The sequence below is a fragment of the Equus przewalskii genome, chromosome 9 (genome assembly GCF_037783145.1).
Source record: "Equus przewalskii isolate Varuska chromosome 9, EquPr2, whole genome shotgun sequence".
In the NCBI taxonomy this organism is placed as follows: Eukaryota; Metazoa; Chordata; class Mammalia; order Perissodactyla; family Equidae; genus Equus; species Equus przewalskii.
In genome coordinates, this window is record NC_091839.1 from 59,817,134 (window position 1) to 59,831,039 (window position 13,906).

Genomic DNA, 13,906 nt, shown 5'->3' on the forward strand with positions numbered 1-13,906 from the left:
TTTTGGGAAAGATTTCAGAACTATAGAGACAGAAGAAGATCAGTGGTTGCCAGGAGCTCAGAGGTAGGGAGGCAGGGATGAATGGATGGAGCACAGGGGATGTTTAGGGTGGTAAAAGTATTCTGTGTGATAATGTAATGGTAGATACACATCATTGTCCGTTTGTCAAACCCACAGAATATACAACACAAAGAGTGAAGCTTAAGGTAAACTACGGATTTTAGTTAACCATAATGTAACAATATTGGTTCATCAATTGTAGCGAATGTACCACACTAAAGCAAGATGTTAATCACAGGGAGGTGGGGTGGGGAGGTGGTAAGGGAGTATATGGGAACTCTCCTTACTTTCCACTCAATTTCTCTGTAAACCTAAAATGCTCGAAAAAACAAAGGCAATTATTTTTGAAAAAATACTTTTATAATCATCCATTTCATCACATTTCTCTCAAGGAAGTTGGGGGGTAAGCACCTGGGGAGGTGTCTTCCTATGCCTTGATATGAGCAGTACTTTACATGTTTTATACTAATGTTTAGGATAATCTATTGAGAGTCTCAATTTGTAACAAAATGTGTTATCAGTCAGATGAGCTAAAGACACGTAAGACTGCATAATTCAACAGTGGTGAAAACAGCCAACCAGCCTGAACATGAAGCATGAAAAGGCCTTCAAGAAATCACTTCTAATCTATTATTGGTAAATAGAAAATATCCCCCAAATGGCCACCAAAAAATGTAAAAGAGAAGAGAAAGGGCTTAAGAGGTAAAATTGTAGCCAACCTCAACAAATAGCCGGAAACTTATCTATCTCCTCTAGTTAAGAAATGCAGCTTCTCTGAATAGGAGGAAAAGTGAAAGAAATAGTGAAACTAGGTTGATTGTAAAACCAAGTAATCCTGTGGTGGGCAGAGTAGAAATTTACTAAGTATGTACCACCTTAACTTCACATAAGGTGTACATCCTAAATATAAGGTATAATGTGCAGCCACTTACTTAATATCAAAACAATATAATTTCCAGAAGACATAAGAAAACCATTCCTCTAACTTCCATTTGGACTCTATTTAAAATTAGCCACGTTATTAACTTTATGTCTAAGAGCACAACATTGTTAGCCGCACTAGATCTTTAAAAAATAAAGAAAAAAACCCCTTCTATTCAAGTATCATCTGAAGAAAGTTCATAAATGGTTTCATAAATTGACAGAAGTAATGTCTATAGTATCCGGCACATAAATGGCAAAATATCTCTATTTTTAAAAAACATCAAGAAGCATCACCCAGCAAAAAAAAATCACATTATTTTCTTAAAAAGTAACTCATTAAGAAGGTCTCTATAAAAACATATTTTACAAGTATGTGGGATGTGTTTGTTTCTCTACTGAAACAAGAACTAACTTGAGAGAAGAGCATATTAGCAAGTTCTGAAGAGAGAGGTAATTAGCATATTGGAAGCTAACATTTTTGGCACAGGGGACCTATCCCAAGAATGTCTATCCTCCAGTCATGAGTCATGGGCTAGGCTGCCTCCCCATTTATTGTGAAGCAATATTTCAGTAAAAAGAGCAGCATGGAAGAACAGAACATATGAATAATGACTTAGACAACTTCCCAGGAAGAAATCATAGTGAAGCTAGCTCTGAGAAAGAGTATATACTACACTTTACACTAATGCTCTCTTTCCTTAATCATTCTTGCTCTTTAGTTAGCAGAGAGAGTGAAATTTAGAGGCTTTAGTTCTAACTAAAATTTCTATTTTTTTATAGATTTTAATACTGAATAAAATTACACATGTATTAACTTGGTTTTAAATTTTGTGAAAGTGAATTATTTAACGCATCATTATAAATTAGTTTATGATGACATCAGTGAAAAGCTCTCACCTGTCACATACCCGCCCCAGCACACACACACAATGACACCAGAAGGCAACACTCTGCTTTACCTTCTGCTGAAAAGTCTGCTACCTCCAACGCTTGAGGTCCATACACGAAGGCCTCCTGGAATCTATGAACACAGCAGAGGCAAAAGGCAGAGAAGTTTATGTAGATTTAAAGTTGCGCTGCCCAAAACATAAAATGCCAAATGCCTATCACAAGTCTACATATCTGCCAAGGAAATCAGATTTTAGATTTGAAATGAGCAAATCAACAATATATTGATACATTCAGAGTTCATTATATATTACGCAGCTACTTATATGAAAAAAAAAGTTGAGGCTTAACTAATTTATATTCTCACCAATAGAAGTGATTTACACTATCGGAAATACTAAAAGAGCAACCAAGTATGAATTCATATATGCTGAAAGTAACAATTTAATTTTTAAAATTATGTGAGAGAGCCAATATACATATATAAGGAATATAAAAGAAATTAAGTAGAAAAATATACTTCACAAAATGGAGTGTGGCAGTCCCTACAACTCAAGGTACGTTCTTTCTTAGGACCAGAGATTGTTGAGAACAGAGGAGAAAAACAATTAGAAACAGACCTGGAAGAGGACAAAGGCAGAGGGAAAAAAGGAAAAGTACAAATGTAAAGATGTTCTAATGCCAAGATTTAATTTAAGTCTGACACTAATGTTGAAATGAGCTAGGCAGTACGGGGGAAATCTACCTTGTTGCAATATTTTAAGGTAAATATAAGAACGGAACATGAAAAGCTTTTCAGAAAATATTCACGTCAGAAATTTAGGATTTAATCAGGTAAAATATTTAGATTTCAGATTTCATTTCATTCTCTTCTGATGATGGGGATAAAAGACTACAAAATGCAACTGGTATAGGAGTAAAGGAATCAGATAAATTTTACTAACTATTAAATTTAAAAGAGGGAGCATGTTATCTTTATGTATCATTTAGAAATCCTTAAAAATATCATCAAATAATTAGGAAAGATGGAACAAAGGATTATCTTAAAACATGATGGTATGTCAAGAAAGAAATATAGTATTACAGAACATTGGCCCTGCGGTCAGGTGGCTTGAGTTCAAGTTCCAGCGAAATTACTTAATTGCTTTGTGACATCAGGCAGGTCACCTAATCTCTCAGTACAACTGGACTTGTTCAGTGAGGACTCCTTCACCATCTTGCAGATTTATACTGAATATCAAATGAAATAAGGTATTAAAAAATCACAGAACATTGTATTTGCAAAAATTTAAATCAGTGCATTTGACTTAAATTAACAATTTGTTAATTTAAAGTTGTTAAGTAAGAAATACAGGACTATAGTGTGCCAAGCGAAGGAATGTGGGGAGCTGTGTGGGGAGGAAGCCCAAAAAAGCAAAGCAAAAATGTTGAGCTGGCCAAAACAACCTAGAGGAGTGTCAGGGCTAAACGGCAGCCAGAAGGTCACAGTGCCCAAGAGATGGCTGTATCATATTACTGATTTAGCAATGTGCCCAGCACTATCTGCCTCAGATGTATCTTCTCAATTTCCAAAACAATCTTACAGACTGCACCCTCCTCTAAGGCCGTGCTTGTGACATGTAAGGATCTGAGACAGTAACTATTTGCATATTGCATATATTTCTAAAAGCCAAAGAAATAAGATCCCACCCAACAAAACAATATTGGCAGCAAAGGCTTAAATAGGATGTATGATGTGCCAGGCACAGTTCCAAGAGCTACAGATATTACTAATTTGGTCTTCACAACTCTGAGATGGGTATTATTATTATCCTCACTTTACAGATGAAGAAACTGAGAAACTTGCCCAGGTCCAGCCCCACGGCCGAGTGGTTAAGTTCATGCACTCTGCTTCAATGGTCCAGGGTTTCGCAGGTTCGGATCCCGGGGCACAGACATAGCACCACTCATCAAGCCATGCTGAGGCAGCGTCCCATATGCCACAACTAGAAGGACCCACAACTAAAATATACAACTATGTACTAAGGGGCTTTGGGGAGAAGAAGGAAAAAGAAAAAAAAAGAAAAAGAAATCTTAAAAAAAAAAAAAAGAAACTTGCCCAACACACATAGCCAGATGTGGCACTTATCTATATGTAAGGAACCAAACAATTATAAATGATCTTAAGTATTCAATCATGCTATGTATATTCTTCAGCATTTGCAACATTTTCTCAGAAAATTTAAAGTTCAAATAATTGTACAAAATATGTAAAAAAAATGGGAAAGACTTACAATATAAAACTAAAAGAAAAAATAGAAATTTTTAAAAACAAGCATAGGCCTAAAAAGGACTAAAGAACAGTCTGGCAGTCCCTCAAAAGATTAAAAATAGAATTATCATATTATCCAGCAATATACTTCAGAGCATATAGCCAAAAGAATTGAAAGTGGGGATTCTCAAAAAGATATCTGTACACTCATGTTCATAGCAGCTTTATTCGTAATAGCCAAAAGGACTTGTAAGTCACTCAAGTCTCCACCAATGGATGAACGGATAAACAAATTGTGGTGCACAAACAGTAGAATATTATTCAGCCTTACAAAAGAAGGAAATTCTGCCAGATACTACAACATGGATTAAACTTGAGGCTATTAAATGAAGTAAAGTAGTCACAAAAGGTCAAATACTGTATGATCCTATTTATATGCAGTACCTAGAGTAGTCAAATTCATAGAGATAGAAAGTAGGGTAGCAGTTGCCAGGGGCTAGGGGAAGGGGAGAAATTAGGAGTTATTCCTTAATAGATACAAGGTTTCAGTTTTGCAAGATGAAAAGAGTTCCATGGACACATGGAGGTGATGGTAGCACAAAAATATAAATGTACTTAGTGCCACTGAACTGTACACTTGAAAATGATTAAAATGGTAACTTTTATCTTAAATGTATTTTAATACAATCTTTTTTAAAAATTAAAATGTGCTAAGTGTACAAAATCTAACAAGGGATGTATAAAGAAGAAAACTAAAATCTATTATTTCATCTTCCAGAAACCACTGCAAATCCCTTTTTAATGTATATTGTTACATGGTTGAAAAAAATCATAGTATAGACTTTTCTTAAAAAAGTAATTCCGCAGGGCCAGCCCTGTGGCCGAGTGGTTAAGTTCGAGTGCTCTGCTTCGGCAGCCCCGGGTTTCACGGGTTCAAATCCTGGGCACGGACATGGCACCGCTCATCAAGCCATGCTGAGGCGGCATCCCACATGCCACAACTAGAAGGACCCACAACTAAAAATACACAACTATGTACCGGGGGGCTGTGGGGAGAAAAAGGAAAAACAAAATGTTAAAAAAATAATAATAATAATTCCTATCAATGTCATTCTTACCAATGTTAATCCTCTTTATTACTGAAATATTTTATTTTACTAAAAGTTTAATTGAAAAGACTTTTTTTTAAACTCAAAGGGTAAAATAATTAAAGCAGGGGATGGCCCCATGGCCAAGTAGTTAAAGTTCTGTGCATTCTGCTTTAGCGGCCCAAGTTCTTGGGTTTGGATCCTGGGCGTGAACCTACTCCACTCGTCAGCCATCCTGTGGAGGCATCCCACATACAAAATAGAGGAAGACTGGCACAGGTGTTAGCTCAGACTAATCTTCCTCAAGCAAAAAAAGAGGAAGGCTAGCAATAGATCTTAGTTCAGGACCAATCTTCCTCAACAAAAAAAAATACATAAATAAATAATAAAATAATTAAAGAATAATTTTTGCTTCAAGAACATACACAGTTTGGTATCAAAATAACAGTTTCAATTCTCCAGATTTCCCAGCCAAACAGCTTCTCTAATCAGAGTTACCAAAGAGTTACATTCTTGCATTTCAAGACTATCAACCAAATCTCTCTGTAAGAGATAGGTGTTGTACTAAATTGGTCTCCCTCCCTCCATTCTCAAACTTCTTTGTGGCAGACACTACTGGCTGCCTACCATACACCCATTTCTCTTTTCTTCTTTAGTAACAGACCCTAGTTTTATTCTGGGCAGCATGTACCCACGTAGAAGTGTATATTTTCTAGTCTTCCTTGCTGCTAGGACTGGTCAATGAGCTAGAAGTGGAAGTCATTGGATGGGACTTCCAGGAAAGCTACTTAAAGGGACTGACTCAGCTGAGAGTGTGTCTGTAACTTGGACATGATGGATAGCACTCCAGCAGTCATTCTGGACCATGAGGTAACAGAAACTATGCCAAAGGACAGTAAAGCAGACAGAGGGATGTTAGGTCCTTGATGATCCTAGAGTCATCATATAAAGCCTGGACTTCAGTGTGAGAAATATACCTCTACTTTGGTGAGACCACTTGTTTTGTATTCTAGGCAAATCTAAATCTAACTAATGGACCCACATTTATGCTGCTATCAGTGATTGTTCTAAAATGCAAATCATAACTGTCAAAATCCTTATCTTGGCACATAGGCCCTTTCATAATTTCTTGGGCCTCTGCTTATTTCTTCAGCTTTAGCTTAGCCTTGAAGTCCAGCCATAAAGAACTACTTGTAGGATGGTGACTGTAGTTAATAATACTGTATTGCATCTCTGATAGTTACTAAGAGATAGATCTTAAAATTTCTCATCACAAGGAAAAAAACTATAACTATGTATAGTGACGGATGTTTAACAAAAAAGTGAGAAAAAGTATTCTGCATTCAGGATATGGTATTCTGTCTAGGCCATTATATCAATTTTACTAACTGTGTCATCCAAATTGTCAAAATCCCAAAGATTCACAAGTGTATGGTTGTATCATTTACTGTGAAGGGTATATTAAAACTTTTCTCTTACAGTGAAAAAAAGAAAAGAACCACTTGTAGGCTTCTCACACCACCTTGTTTTTGCAGAAGCTGCGTGGAATGTCCTTCTCCTGAATCTTTCTCCATCCATCCTTCAAGTCTCAACTCCTCCCAAAAGCTTTCCTGCTGCACCCACTATATACACAGGCACAGACAACATACTCATGAACCAAATATGAATCGACAATCTTCCTGTGTATTTACCTTTTCTATGCAGGTGCTATAGACCTTTTCAATTATAATGTAATTTTGGTTTTCTTGTCTGCTGTTGTCACTAAAGTGAAAGTCCGAAGGATAGAGACCATCGGTAATTCTTCGGCTTTCCATAGCCCTTAGCACAGGGTCCAGAGCACACAGTAGAATTCAGTAAATGTTGGCAGAATGAATGAAGTTCAGAGAAACGGTCATTCTTAAACACTTCAAAAATTTCATACTCTCAAACACTTAAAAAGCACACTGTTGCCTTCATTTCAAATCACAACAACTCTAGTATCAAGGAATATTTCAAAAGACATCAGGATGTTAAGCCAGTTGGTAATAATTAATTTCCTTAACTATAAAATATCATTTCTCTTCCAAAACAAACCAAGTATTCTCAGGGGATAAATAAATCTTTTTTTTTTTTCAGTACAACTTTTGAGGTGTTCAAGAGAAGAAGGCAATAAAGAACATTTTCTCTCTTTGCTTGCATCCCTACAAGAAATATTTATGGAGGATCATTTATGTGCCAAGCATTGTACTAGGCAGTTAAAACACAGAATAATGAGCTCTTTGAAAAAGTCCCAAGATACTATGAGTATCTCTATCCCTATCTCTGTGAGATGAGAAAGCTCAGAGGAGATGGCATTTAGATTTGTTTTTAATTTTTAAAGGAAAAATGAAACTTTTCAGAAAAAGAGATTTTAATTTTCCATTTTTTATCAGCTCAAGTTTGTTTTTAGAGAAGATAGAAGGAACCAGTGTCTTTCAGTATCCACCATGTAGCACTGTATCAGGTTCTTTACATACATTATCTCAATTAAGCCTCATAAAAGTTCTGTGAGATAGTTTTAACCTCATTTTAAAGGCTGAGAAGTAGAGTTTGTGAAAGTTAAACAGCTAGGATCTGAGCTCAGAAATGTCTGCCTCTAACAACTGTTGTCCATTACTTGTTAGCTCTTAAATTCTTAGACAGAAACATAAAATATAGGAGCCAAGAGAAAGATGCTAGTAAATAACTCACCAGTTAACTAAGCTTCCATATGCTTCCTCATTATTTACAACATTTTGGCTGGATGCAAGGAAGCCACTTTTTAAATGATGAGAAAAAAACTTACTTTAAAGGGCACAATTGATAGAACCGAGATTCAAACTTTCTGAAATAAGTTTTAACAAATAAATAAAGCCCGGCAACAAAACTTGAGAATATATCTTTCTCATTACAATCTTCTTCAATTCTCTCCAGTATAAATAGGAGAAACCATTGCAGGGGACAATGCCTCTCCTAAATTCAGTGTATCTGTTATATAATCCCAATCAGTGACCCTAAGGAAAAGCCTATTTATCACCACATAATACTTGGAATAATGCCTCAGATGAGTAACTACATCCATTAAAAGGTTAATAACAATCATAATAATAAGAGTCTAAACAAGAAAGTAACTCTAGGGAAAAAAATTAATTTAACAGCATGATTGTTGTGATTCAATAATCCTTGCCCAGATCTTCTCAAACCCCAAAAGAAATGTATTATGGTGACAGTGCATGTATATTCGAGCAACTCTTTATAAGAGGTTCATGAAAGGATATAACATAAAGCTAAACAAGAAGTGCCCTGAAATGTGGCACAAGGCATGGCATAAAAAATGTCCCAACAGTGAGGATTGTTCAGTGCAAAGATGAAAAACCAAAAGAGTATGAAATTTCCTTCTATGGGAATATTTTAAAATTCAGAAATCTTTATCCATATGAAAGTTCATGTTTAATCCTATCTGAAAGCAAGAGAGGTTGACATTAGTGACCTAAGTCTCTTACCTGGGAACAGATGGCTTAGTCCCAAAACTCCAGCCATTAACCAACCAATCATCTTTCTTTCTTTTTTTTTTATTTGAGGAAGATTAGCCCTGAGCTAAGTGCTGCCAATCCTCCTCTTTTTGCTGAAGAAGGCTGGCCCTGAGCCAACATCCATGCCCATCTTCCTCTACTTTATATGTGGGACGCCTACCACAGCATGGTTTGCCATTCGGTGCCATGTCCACACCCGGGATCCAAACCGGCAAACCCTAGGCCGCCGAATTGGAACATGTGAACTTAACCACTGTACCACCAGGCCGGCCCCCCAACCAATCATCTTTTAGTTACCTGGATATTGAGGACCCTTCAATGTGTGAGTCTATGCCAATACTAAATTACTACGAAGATAACCCCAGAGGTTTCAGCCTGTAAATTCTATAGCCCTGTTCCCAATGATGAGAAACACAGCAGAACCTGGTGAAAGCAGATCCTACCAGAGACCCAATCAGCCCTTAATTCGAGTCAAAGAACCTCTGCCAATAACTTGCCCAAGTGCCTCCCTCACCCTACTCTGATCCCAATTCCTCAGAATAAACATTTAGAGATTCTAAGAACTTTGTGAAATATAAAAGCTAATGCTACAGTTACACGCCAAAACAGAAGCAGCTTCTCAAAGGAACCTGCTATCCTTAACTGATTCCAGGGAGAAGCATAATTAGTAAGTGAAAAGGGCATGAAATAATAGCTCTTATCTGTCATAACAGAATTGAATTCTTACTTACACCCTCCACTTCTAAATAAGCCTGGAAACAGGAAGAAAATGAGAGCAAAGGAAACACTTTCCACTCTGGAATTACGCAGTTGGTAAAACTGCTACTTTTCCTTTTTATGCCACCTCAAATAACCCCACAATTTGGTCCCAGGTTCTGGGAAATCCACTCAACTATCATCCTGGCCACTTTTCTGGGGTCCTTCATCCCACTCATCCAGCTGGTCACTGAATCCTATCTCCTAAATATCCCTCAAACTTTCCCCACAGCCTTGCCTCTTTTCTACCTCCACAGCTGCTACTAAGAAACAGGTCCTCATCATTTCTCACCGGGACCTCCCTAATGGCCTCCTACTTCCACTCTCATTCGCCTCTTGCCCTTTCCACCATCTACACTGCTGCAAAACTGATGATGAAATTCGCCTCCATGAGGCTACACACCAAACTGCTGGCAGTGGTTCTCTCTAGTGAATGCCTACATTTTTGCATTACTTGTTTGCATTTTACAACAAGCATGTGGTTTCTTTTACAATCAGAAAAAAATTTACTGTTTCCATTTTGGGAACTCGCAGAATCTACCCCATTTGGAATCTATTACTCCACTTCTCCATCAGGTTAAAGGCCAAATTCTTTAGCCAGGCACACAATGATCGTGCTCTGCCTTTCTCAAATGTATGTCCAACCTCCCTCCCAAGTACTTACTCCAGCCATCCTGAATTACCTGCAGTTGTGTTTCTTTATAACACAATTTTATATATTTTGCTTCCTCTGTGTAGAATAGAGATGTTGCAATAATCTTGAGTCTATTCCGAATAATCAACCTGCCACCCACTAATACTTATAAGTCATTAATGTGAAAAGAATGAAGTCTTGTTTATCTCCTCTTGCAGCACACTATTCCTAACCATAGCCTACAGTCCCACAGTCACACCAACACACTAAATTCTTTCCTTCTAATCAGGGAAACTGACGTCTTTAAAAGGATAAAATAAGATGACACTTTCCATCCACAGCCTAAGAGATGACACAGGAGGAGGCACAATGCAGAATGCTAAATTTGGGTAGGGGATGGAAGAGAGTAGAGAAAAATGGGGCAACGACCCTAGATAAATTCACAGCACAACTTTTCACAGAGTGGAATAGCTTTATCTGAAGTGTTATACATTTTCCTATCAAGTAAAAGCATAATAAGGACAAATTTGAAAATACTAGGAATATCCATATTACTTTTCCTCCTCCTTTTAGCATGAAAATTCAAAAGTTGGGCACTTTTCAAAAGCACATAATTGGGTTTACCTTACTTCATTTTCTTCTACTACGTAACAAGTACAAACAGATGGAAATTACAGAGACTATACGTAACTTAATGAGCTCTCTTCTTTTGATTATAAATTACACATAACTCTCTCAAATCATATAAAATAAAGAAACAAAACCCAGATTTTTAAAAATACAAACCAAACATGAAAAAGATCAAAACATTCCTTTCATTTGATTGTGTAATTGGGTCAAATGAAATCAGCAAACAGCATTACCCAATACAGATCTCCACCTAAAGAAATAAATCAAGAAAAAGATAGGGAAAGAGGGAAGAGGATAAAGACAGTTCAACAGGTTACCATGGTGGAGGAGCAAATCTAACGATTTTCATATTTTTTGTGCTGCGTTATATAAAATAAACTTGGTTCCATTAAAAAGAATAAAATTATAATGTTCTTAGCTGTAATAATGGTACCATGATTATGCAAGAGAATGTGTTTATTTTTAGGAGATGCATGCTGAAATAGTAAAGGGTATGGTAACATGATGATTGTACTTTTAATTGGTTCAGAAAAAATACATACGTATATACAAACACATTTACAGAGAAAGCCAATACGGGAACCTTTTAACTGTTTAATCTGGATCTGGGGATGGCAAACTACAGCCCGGGCCAAATCCAGCTGCTATTCTTGTAAATGAACTTTTACTGGAACACTGCCTTGCCCATTCATTCACTTGTCTATGGCTGCTTTCTCACCACAACTACTGAACTGAGTAGTTGTGACAGACGATTCGGCCTCCAAAGCCTAAAATATTTACTGGCCCTTTACAGAAACACAGAAAATATCTGGCCCTTTACAGAAAAAAAAAATATGCTAACTCTTTATTTAGACAGTGGATATACAGGTGATCATACATATGTTTGAAATTTTCTGTATGTTTTAAATATTTTATAATCAAAAGTCAGAAATACTACAATTTTATACATGAATCTTGGTGTCTCAAGAATACAGATGAATATAGAAACAGATCATTGAAACAAAGAGCTTGGACACAATCATAAAACTGATATGATACTAAAAAGTGTTATTATGCAGTTTTTAGTGCAAAAGGAACAACTTCTTACAGCAATTTGGTAGTATCTATTTTTAAACACTCCTACCCTAATAGGAATTTATCCTATAGAAACACACAAGTGTGAAAAGATTAACAGTAATAGGAGTGCTTGTTACCTGCCAGCCTCAGTTGCAAGCACTTCACATGTCACATCATCCTCACAACAAACCAATGAGGTGAGTACTACTATTAACCCCATTTTACAGGTGAGGAAACTAAGACACAGAGTTACTTTGCCCAAGTCACACAGCTAATAAGTGGTATATCTGGGATTATGAATCCAGGTAATACAACTTCAAAGCCCAATCTTAATTGCCATTCAACGCTGCCTGTTGAAAAAAGGACAAAGGAAATGAATGCAAAGTACCCAAAAGATGAATACAAACAGCCAATACACAAATGGAGACAGTCAACCTCCCTGGTAATAAAATAATAACAATAATATAAATAAAGGCAAAGTGTTGTCTGCCTATCAGTTTAGACAAGCAGACAGACAGCCAGTGTGGGCAAGGATGAGGAAGAAGGGGCAGCCCTGTGCCCTGCTGGCAAAAGTATAAGTTGGTTCAACCTACTCGGAAAAGAGTATGGCAATATGTTCCTAACTTTAAAATGGGCATGCCCCATGATCCAACAGTTCTGCTTCTAAGACTTTATTCTAAAGAGATAATCAGACAAGTGGGCAAATATACTAAGCATTATTTACTACAGTAAAAAAACTAGAAACAACTAAATGTTCATCAATAGGGGATTAATCATAGTAAAATATAGTCAGACAATGGAATATCATAAAGCAGTTCAAAATGATTATATGGATCCATATTTACTAACACAGACAAATAACCACATACAGCATCCAAATTAAAAAAGAATAGATTAAAACTACATATGTAGGATGATCCTACTTTTGTAATTTTTTTAAAGTGAGTATGTGTGTTTGTGTACACATCACAAATGGATGAAAAGACGTCAGGAAGGAAATGCACCAAAATATTGAGTAATCATCTCTAGATGGTGGGATTTTGAGTTTCTTAGTTTCTCCCTTTTACCCTTCCTTATTATCTAATTACTTTTGCAGACTGTATAACTTGTATAATTATTTTAAAAACCATAGTCAATTTTAAATATTTGCACTTTTTTTTAATATTTTTAACTTTTTTTTTTAATACTTTATTTTTCTCTCCAAAGCCCCCCGGTACATAGTTGTGTATTTTTTTTTTAGCTGTGGGTCCTTCCAGTTGTGGCATGTAGGATGCCGCCTCAGCACGGCTTGATGAGCCGTGCCATGACGGCACCCAGGATTTGAACCGGCAAAACCCTGGGCTGCCGAAGCAGAGCTTGGGAACTTAACCACTCAGCCATGGGGCCGGCCCCTAAATATTTGCTTTTTATAGCTCAATAATCACCATTTCCTTATTTATAACATGCATGATCATTTCCTTACTTATAACATGCAGTATGTATTTAATTAAGGAATTCAGAATAATTTGCTCTTAAGGACTTCAAGACATCTGAGAAATAAGAGATACTAAAGAGCCAATGATCATCAAAATTTCATGTTAAAAAATTAATGGTAATACAATGAACACATATTATTTACAGTATAGAGCATCAGCTCCTTTATTCCTCACAACTCATGAGGTTATGACACCATACTCATTTTACAGATTTCTGTTTTCAGATCCTAATCCTTTCCAGTTCCTCCCAAAGTATAAAAAGCTTTTTATACACATTTAGAATTTATCTGGCCCAAACAAGAACTGAAATCTCCTCCAGATCTCTGAGTTTACTATTTCTTTCACCTCAGCACCACATATTTACCACTCATCTTACCAAACTAAAAACCACTACTCTGTCTGGCTCACTTTTCAGCCTTCAAAACTCAGCTATCACAGGCTTTCCCTCCTCTTGGAAGCTTTCCAAATCACCTGCACACTCCAGGGTCAGTTCAGTGTCCCCCCAGTTACCCCCACAGAATTCTGTGCATACCTGTATAATAGAATATATAGCCCTGTATTGTAATCTATTTGATTCTCTCTCTAGATTGTAACTAGGTCTTTTATCCTTATAC

The 13,906-nt window shown here is 36.6% G+C and overlaps 1 protein-coding gene across 6 annotated transcripts in view; it reads right to left on the bottom strand.

Moving 5' to 3' along the window:
* CDK19 (cyclin dependent kinase 19) overlaps nt 1-13,906 on the bottom strand; it is a 162,604-nt gene that overhangs the window by 130,632 nt on the left and 18,066 nt on the right. For 3 of the 6 annotated variants that reach the window (XM_008521293.2, XM_070556827.1, XM_070556828.1), the window contains exon 2: nt 1,944-2,005. The exons of the other annotated variants lie outside the window; for them this stretch is intronic. The gene's annotated coding sequence lies outside the window, so the exon portion shown is untranslated. The remainder of the gene's footprint in view (nt 1-1,943; nt 2,006-13,906) is intronic. 6 annotated transcript variants of the gene reach the window in all.